Here is a 9,172-nt window from a genome sequence, read left to right on the forward strand (position 1 = left end):
GTGTTAACCCAGTATCAGTATCAATAGTGTTAACCCAGTATCAATAGGGTTAACCCAGTATCAGTATTAATAGTGTTAACCCAGTATCAGTATTAATAGGGTTAACCCAGTATCAGTATCAATAGGGTTAACCCAGTATCAGTATTAATAGGGTTAACCCAGTATCAGTATCAGTAGGGTTAACCCAGTATCAGTATCAATAGTGTTAACCCAGTATCAGTATTAATAGGGTTAACCCAGTATCAGTATCAATAGGGTTAACCCAGTATCAGTATCAATAGTGTTAACCCAGTATCCGTATTAATATGGTTAACCCAGTATCAGTATCAATAGGGTTAACCCAGTATCAGTATCAATAGGGTTAACCCAGTATCAGTATCAATAGTGTTAACCCAGTATCAGTATTAATAGGGTTAACCCAGTATCAGTATCAATAGTGTTAACCCAGTATCAGTATTAATAGGGTTAACCCAGTATCAGTATCAATAGGGTTAACCCAGTATCAGTATTAATAGGGTTAACCCAGTATCAGTATCAATAGAGTTAACCCAGTATCAGTATCAATAGGGTTAACCCAGTATCAGTATCAATAGGGTTAACCCAGTATCAGTATCAATAGGGTTAACCCAGTATCAGTATCAATAGGGTTAACCCGGTATCAGTATCAATAGGGTTAACCCAGTATCAGTATCAATAGTGTTAACCCAGTATAAGTATTATTAGGGTTAACCCAGTATCAGTATCAATAGGGTAAACCCAGTATCACTATTAATAGGGTTAACCCAGTATCAGTATCAGTAGGGTTAACCCAGTATCAGTATAAATAGGGTTAACCCAGTATCAGTATCAATAGGGTTAACCCAGTATCAGTATAAATAGTGTTAACCCACTATCAGTATTAATAGGGTTAACCCAGTATCAGTATCAATAGGGTTAACCCAGAATCAGTATCAATAGGGTTAACCCAGGATCAGTATCAATAGGGTTAACCCAGTATCAGTATTAATAGGGTTAACCCAGTATCAATAGGGTTAACCCAGTATCAGTATCAATAGTGTTAACCCAGTATCAATAGGGTTAACCCAGTATCCGTATCAATAGTGTTAACCCAGTATCAGTATTAATATGGTTAACCCAGTATCAGTATTAATAGTGTTAACCCAGTATCAGTATCAATAGTGTTAACCCAGTATCAGTATCAATAGTGTTAACCCAGTATCAGTATCAATAGTGTTAACCCAGTATCAGTAGGGTTAACCCAGTATCAGTATCAATAGGGCTAACCCAGTATCAGTATTAATAGGGTTAACCCAGTATCAGTATTAATAGGGTTAACCCAGTATCAGTATCAATAGGGTTAACCCAGTATCAGTATCAATAGGGTTAACCCAGTATCAGTATTAATAGTGTTAACCCAGTATCAGTATCAATAGTGTTAACCCAGTATCAGTAGGGTTAACCCAGTATCAGTATCAATAGGGTTAACCCAGTATCAGTATCAATAGGGTTAACCCAGTATCAGTATTAATAGGGTTAACCCAGTATCAGTATCAATAGTGTTAACCCAGTATCAGTATAAATAGTGTTAACCCAGTATCAGTATTAATAGGGTTAACCCAGTATCAGTATCAATAGGGTTAACCCAGTATCAGTATCAATAGGGTTAACCCAGTATCAGTATTAATAGGGTTAACCCAGTATCAGTATCAATAGGGTTAACCCAGTATCAGTATGCTAATTAGTCCCGTGCTTCGACTACTCAGACCCCTCACACATCCGGTCCATTCTGATGACCTCACAGACACCATACCACTTCTGACACCAATGTAGCAAACAGCTGGGCAGGGAAGTGAACCCAGGTCGCACATGTAAAAGGCCAACAACCTACGCATCGCGCCATTGGTACCAATTGGGTCACTTGGTTGGAATTGTGAAGTGGCTCATATAGCGAGGATCACTGCACTATAGTGGAACTATGATACAATTACATTATCATATGAAATGTAGAGGATCACTACACTATAGTGGAACTATGATACAATTACATTATCATATGAAATGTAGAGGATCACTGCACTATAGTGGAACTATGATACAATTACATTATCATATGAAATGTAGAGGTTCACTACACTATAGAGGAACTATGATACAATTACATTATCATATGAAATGTAGAGGATCACTACACTATAGTGGAACTATGATACAATTACATTATCATATGAAATGTAGAGGTTCACTACATTATAGTGGAACTATGATACAATTACATTATCATATGAAATGTTAAATGTTGAAGTATAATATATGAATATTGATATATTGAATTTGACTTGACCACGTCCAGTCAGCTCCATTTTGTCTGATTAAACTGACACCAACCTGTCTCAGTAGTAGTAGACTGTTAGGAGTGTTTTACTGTCATTCACTATACTAACATTACACCAACCTGTCTCAGTAGTAGTAGACTGTCAGGAGTGTTTTACTGTCATTCGTATACTAACATTACACCAACCTGTCTCAGTAGTAGTAGACTGTTAGGAGTGTTTTACTGTCATTCACTATACTAACATTACACCAACCTGTCTCAGTAGTAGTAGACTGTTATGAGTGTTTTACTGTCATTCACTATACTAACATTACATTTAATTTATCTACACACTTTACAATAATCCCTGGCAGGATTCTCACCTTGAAACTTCATTGAGATTTTTTTCTGTTCTGTTGTGTATATTCTGATGGGTGAGGCCTGAGCTGGAATGTGAAGCTAACTGAAGCTGGCTAGCTTTAGAAAACCAGTATATCAAGCCTGTATCATAGTATACCCCTCAGGCTACGTTCAGGTTTCAGCAAGAGGCAGGTATCAACATGCCGAGTCGTAGGCAACAACCTGGGTTGTATTCATTAGTTTACTCCACAGCCAACAGTTTTAAGATGTTAAATAAAACATAAACCGTTTACTCTAAACGCTGTACAATGTGACCTAAACGGTTTCTGTTGCCAAACGTTTTGCTACGGTGGGCACTAATGAATACACACAAACTGTTTTGAGGAAGTGTAAGTTGTTGTTAGTCTCTCGAACAATATTTATTTGTCTCTCTTTCACACAACATACCTTCCTGAGTGAAAGGAGTTAACTGTAGATTATAAAGAGAAAATGTTTGTTTGTTGCTAGTTGTGTTTTAAGCCTGTTTTGAGAAGACAAGCCAATAGACCTATGATACAGTACACTCTTAGAATAAAGGGTTCCAAACGGGTCCTCCGGCCGTCCCCATAGGAGAACGCTTTTGGGTTCCAGGTAGAACCCTTCTGGCTTCCATGTAGAACCCTCTGTGGAAAGGGTTCTTCACGGAACCCAAAAGTGTTCTACCTAGTACCAAAAAAAGGCTTCTACAAAGGGTTCTCCTATGGGGACAGCCAAAGAACCCTTTTAGATTGTAGATAGTGTAGGAGCGATCACCCTGGGGCACACAGATGGGCACAGAACGAATTCACCCCACGCATCTAATTTATATCAAAAACATTTTAAGGAGAGTAGGACTATTATAACACTGTCCACCAAAAATATAATTAACTATATGAATACACATAACAATATCATCAACTATATGAATACACATAACAATATCATCAACTATATGAATACACATAACAATATCATCAACTATATTAATACACATAACAATATCATCAACTATATTAATACACATAACAATATCATCAACTATATTAATACACATAACAATATCATCAACTATATGAATACACACAACAATATCATCAACTATATTAATACACATAACAATATCATCAACTATATTAATACACATAACAATATCAACTATATGAATACACACAACAATATCATCAACTATATTAATACACATAACAATATCAACTATATTAATATACACAACAATATCAACTATATTAATACACATGACAATCGTCGTCTTACCTTTTATCTCTCAATAGAAACAGAGTCTGAATGATCATTCGGTCGTCGAAAGTTACTTTCGTTTGCTCTGCTCATTTACATATCAGGTTCTGCCTGTTCTCTCTCCGAGTCCCTCTCTCTTTACAGCTCTTACAATGAGCCTTGGCAAACATTCTACAACTGTCTGGAACTCTATTGGAGGGATGTGACACCATTCTTCCACAATAAATTACATCATTTGGTGTTTTATTGAGAGTAAGTTTTCAATTGTGTTGAGACTCTGACCTGTCCAATGAGCCACATTGATTAAAGAATCCTACAGTACCAAAACACCCTCTCACACACACACACACACACACACACACACACACACACACACACACACACACACACACACACACACACACACACACACACACACACATACAGACTCACAAACAGTGCAGTAATTAGAAACCCTATAGCAGCTATAAGTACTACAGTCTTCTCAACACTCCCCTTCTCTGCCTCTCTCCATCATATCCTATTCTTCTGTTGCTGTCTCTGTGTCTTGTCTGGTGTCTCTCTCCATCATATCCTATTCTTCTGTTGCTGTCTCTGTGTCTTGTCTGGTGTCTCTCTCCATCACCAGAATAATTGGTGAGGGTTAGGCCTACTACAATACAACATTCACAACATGAAAACACAACTACATAACTAGCCTGTCCAACCTCTCTTTCGTATCGTCTGAGATCGCTAAAGACTGGAAAGATGCCGCGGTCATCCCCCTCTTCAAAGGGGGTGACACTAGACCCTAACTGTTAAAGACCTATATCCATCCTGCCCTGCCTTTCTAAAGTCTTCGAAAGCCAAGTTTATAAACAGATCATCGACCATCTCGAATCCCACCGTACCTTCTCCGCTATGCAATCTGGTTTCAGTGCTGATCATGGGTGCATCTCAGCCACGCTCAAGGTCCTCAACGATATCATAACCGCCATTGATAAAAGACAATACTGTGCAGCCGTCTTCATCGACCTGGCCAAGGCTTTCGACTCTGTCAATCACCGTATTCTTATCAGCAGACTCAACAGCCTTGGTTTCTCAAATGATTGCCTCGCCTGGTTCACCAACTACTTCTCAGATAGAGTTCAGTGTGTCAAATCGGAGGGCCTGTTGTCCGGACCTCTGGCAGTCTCTATGGAGGTGCCACAGGGCTCAATTCCCGAGCCGACTCTTTTCTCTGTATACATCAATGATGTCACTCTTGCTGCTGGTGATTCTCTGATCCACCTCTACGCAGACGACACCATTCTGTATACTTCTGGCCCTTCTTTGGACACTGTGTTAACAACCCTCCAGACGAACTTCAATGCCATACAGCTCTCCTTCCGTGGCCACCAACTGCTCTTAAATACAAGTAAAACTAAATGCATGCTCTTCAACCGATCGCTGCCTGCACCTGCACGCCTGTCCAGCATCACTACTCTGGACGGTTCTGACTTAGAATATGTGGACAACTACAAATACCTAGGTGTCTGGTTAGACTGTAAACTCTCCTTCCAGACTCACTATAAGCATCTCCAATCCAAAAATAAATCTAGAATTGGCTTCCTATTTCGCAACATAGCATCCTTCACTCATGCTGCCAAACATACCCTTATAAAACTGACCATCCTACCGATCCTCGACTTCTGCGATGTCATTTACAAAATAGCCTCCAATACCCTACTCAATAAATTGGATGCAGTCTATCACAGTGCCATTCGTTTTGTCACCAAAGCCCCATATACTACCCACCACTGCGACCTGTACGCTCTCGTTGGTTGACCCTCGCTTCATACTCGTCACCAAACCCACTGGCTCCAGGTCATCTATAAGACCCTGCTAGGTAAAGTCCCCCCTTATCTCAGCTCACTGGTCATCATAGCAGCACCCACCTGTAGCACGCGCTCCAGCAGGTATATCTCTCTGGTCACCCCCAAAGCCAACACCTCCTTTGGCCGCCACTTCTTCCAGTTCTCTGCTGCCAATGACTGGAACGAACTACAAAAATCTCTAAAACTGGAAACACTTATCTCCCTCACTAGCTTTAAGCACCAGCTGTCAGAGCAGCTCACAGATTACTGCACCTGTACATAGCCCATCTATAACTTAGCCCAACTACTTCTTCCCCTACTGTATTTATTTATTTATTTAGCTCCTTTGCACCCCATTATTTCTACTTTGCACTTTCTTCCACTGCATATCTACCATTCCAGTGTTTTACTTGCTATATTGTATTTACTTTGCCACCATGGCCTTTTTTTGCCTTTACCTCCCTTATTTCACTTAATTTGCTCACATTGTATATAGACTTATTTTTCTACTGTATTATTGACTGTATGTTTGTGTAATACCCTTGTTTGAACCAAGTATTGAGTTTATTTGTTATAATTAATTGGTATTATATTTAAAAGATGATTGAATTGCTCCTAAACTGTAATGTTGTTAATGCATTATGCTTTTTGAAGAAAAATTTATTTAATGTATAAGTGAATAGTTTGTTTTACTTTGAAGTTTAAGTTTTGACCAATAAGGTCGCTTGTTAAGTTGTGGCCAATGGGAGTTGACCTGGTTAACGGGAGGGAAAAAGACGTTGATGAAAGGATGGACGTTTTACCTCAGGACCGTTGGTGAAGAAAAATTATAAAAGAAGACGACAGAACTACAACAAAACCCATAGCTACTAAGACATGAAGGGAAATACATGTTTTATTTAATAAAAGAGTTGTTATAATTTAGTTAAAACTTAGTAAAGACTGAATCTACCGTCTCGTTGTGGAGGTATTAGCCAGCATTGAGGTTAGCCTAGCATCGTGTGACACCGGGAGATAATTGCTTGGGAAGCTTAACGAGTTCGTGTTGCCATGGGGATATCGGTTACTAAGGAGTACTGTCTGCATGGGTCGCTGTGCTTGCCTTGGACTTGGTGAGGAAACCAGCATGGAACTGCCATACTTCGCTGAGGGAATATCCACCAAGTAGTGAGTAACCACAATGTGAGGTGCTTATAAATAAATACATTGGTAATGGTGAGAGGTTAGCATGTTTTGTTGTAGCCTCTGTTATTGGTAATGGTGAGAGGTTAGCATGTTTTGTTGTATCCTCTGTTATTGGTAATGGTGAGAGGTTAGCATGTTTTTTTGTATCCTCTGTTATTGGTAATGGTGAGAGGTTAGCATGTTTTGTTGTAGCCTCTGTTATTGGTAATGGTGAGAGGTTAGCGTGTTTTGTTGTAGCCTCTGTAACTTTCACACTCATTATTATTCATGATTCATTCATGATTTTTCTTAATCATGATATCATCAGGATTAATTTAGTAGTGTTTAGAAACGTTACCAAATCACTTAGACAGAAAATTACTCCAGTCATCATCCACCATTTTATTGATGAGCAAAATATAACCCAAAACACAACCAAAACAAACTGCATTGTAACCAACGAGTTTGAGTCACAGGCTGTAACGGGTGTCGTAAGGATTGGACCAAGGCGCAGCATGTTTAGTGCTCATCATGAAACTTATTTGAATGAACAAAAAAATAAAGTGCAACAGCTAAACAGTTCTGTCAGGAACATTAACTAAACAGAAAATAACATCTACCCACAAAACCCAAAGGAAAACAGGCTGCATAAGTATGGCTCCCAATCAGCAACAACGATATACAGCTGTCCCTGATTGAGAGCCATACCCGGCCAAAACAAAGAAATACCAAACATAGAAAAAGGGACATAGAATGCCCACCCCAACCCACACCCTGACCAACCAAAATAGAGACATAAAAGGATCTCTAAGGTCAGGGCGTGACACAGACTTGATGTAGTCGCTGCATTCAAGGAATATCGGACCAAATACTAAACTTTTGACTACTTTAATACACTATGAGTGAATTAGTCAGAAAACTTATGACTTCTTTAAATAGGGGGACTAGATACATAAAGTGCTTTTCATTTTCTAAATGTTAAAACAGATATGTATTAAAATAACCTCAAATAAAAGGTGACATTATATACTGTCACCTCATATGAAACATTTGATCTGAAATGTAAAATGTTGGAGTTTAGAGCCACATTTAAAATGTTATCTTCACTGTCAAAATAGCTATGGTGTGGACTGTATACTCAATACAATCTAAATCTGATACCTCACTGTCTGTCTTTTGACTGATACTGCTTTTAAACTGGTCTGGTCAGTCTACTCAAATATTTGATAATATGCATCTTTCTATCTACAAGCAATACTTGGAAAATGTGTCATTTATAATAATGAAACATTTATGAATAGATATGTCAGGTTTCAGGACACTGATATTTCTGAATATGTTGAAAAAATATACTGCCACTATTTTCACCACCAAAGAATAGCAGTGTGATTTTAATATGATTTGACTCTTTGCAGGCTGTCAGGCTGTCTAGTCACAGAGGAAGGCTGTGCTTCTCTGGTCTCAGCTCTGAGGTCAAACCCCTCACACCTGAGAGAGCTGGACCTGAGCTACAATCACCCAGGAGACTCAGGAGTCAGACTGCTCTCTGCTGGACTGGAGGATCCACACTGCAGACTGGAGAAACTCAAGTATGTAGAGGGTTTATGTCAATGTTCACATCAGACATGTTTGACTTTTCAGGCTAGTTAAGACAAACATTCTGACCAGCACTTGGACAAAGTTATATGCTAAGTGTGTGTGTGTGTGTGTGTGTGTGTGTGTGTGTGTGTGTGTGTGTGTGTGTGTGTGTGTGTGTGTGTGTGTGTGTGTGTGTGTGTGTGTGTGTGTGTGTGTGAGTTCAGGTGTATCCCTCAATGACTGTCTGTTTTTCTGCTTACCGCTACAGTGTGGAACATGGTGGAGAGAACAGAATGAATCCTGGGATTAGAAAATGTGAGTGTTGACTGCTGTGAAGAATATGACTAAGAATAAGTCTTAATTCAAGTTAAGTCAAAGACCACCATCATTACTGACTTGGTCATATTAAATATCATCTGTAGTTCTACAGAAGCAGAAATCAGGGACACCAACGTTTACAAAGAGTTGCTTTGACAATGTGTGTGTGTGTGTGTGTGTGTGTGTGTGTGTGTGTGTGTGTGTGTGTGTGTGTGTGTGTGTGTGTGTGTGTGTAATTCATGTGAATAAGTGTGTTTTATATTACCATACAGTATAACATATGATCATTCAACACGTCTCAAGTTACCTTAACTTCTCCTTTTGATACCTAGAA

General features: G+C 39.0%; 1 long non-coding RNA gene across 1 annotated transcript in view; it reads left to right on the forward strand.

The window, feature by feature from the left end:
- Window positions 1-8,337: 8,337 nt before the first annotated feature.
- The window catches only part of LOC145877134 (uncharacterized), a 1,190-nt gene continuing 355 nt past the window's right edge, over window positions 8,338-9,172 (forward strand). The window contains exons 1-2 of the long non-coding RNA XR_014391579.1: window positions 8,338-8,531; window positions 8,789-8,835. This is a non-coding gene — a long non-coding RNA (uncharacterized LOC145877134). The remainder of the gene's footprint in view (window positions 8,532-8,788; window positions 8,836-9,172) is intronic.

The sequence above is a fragment of the Salmo salar genome, unplaced genomic scaffold, assembly GCF_965601325.2.
Source record: "Salmo salar unplaced genomic scaffold, fSalSal1 ptg000691l, whole genome shotgun sequence".
Taxonomy (NCBI): domain Eukaryota; kingdom Metazoa; phylum Chordata; class Actinopteri; order Salmoniformes; family Salmonidae; genus Salmo; species Salmo salar.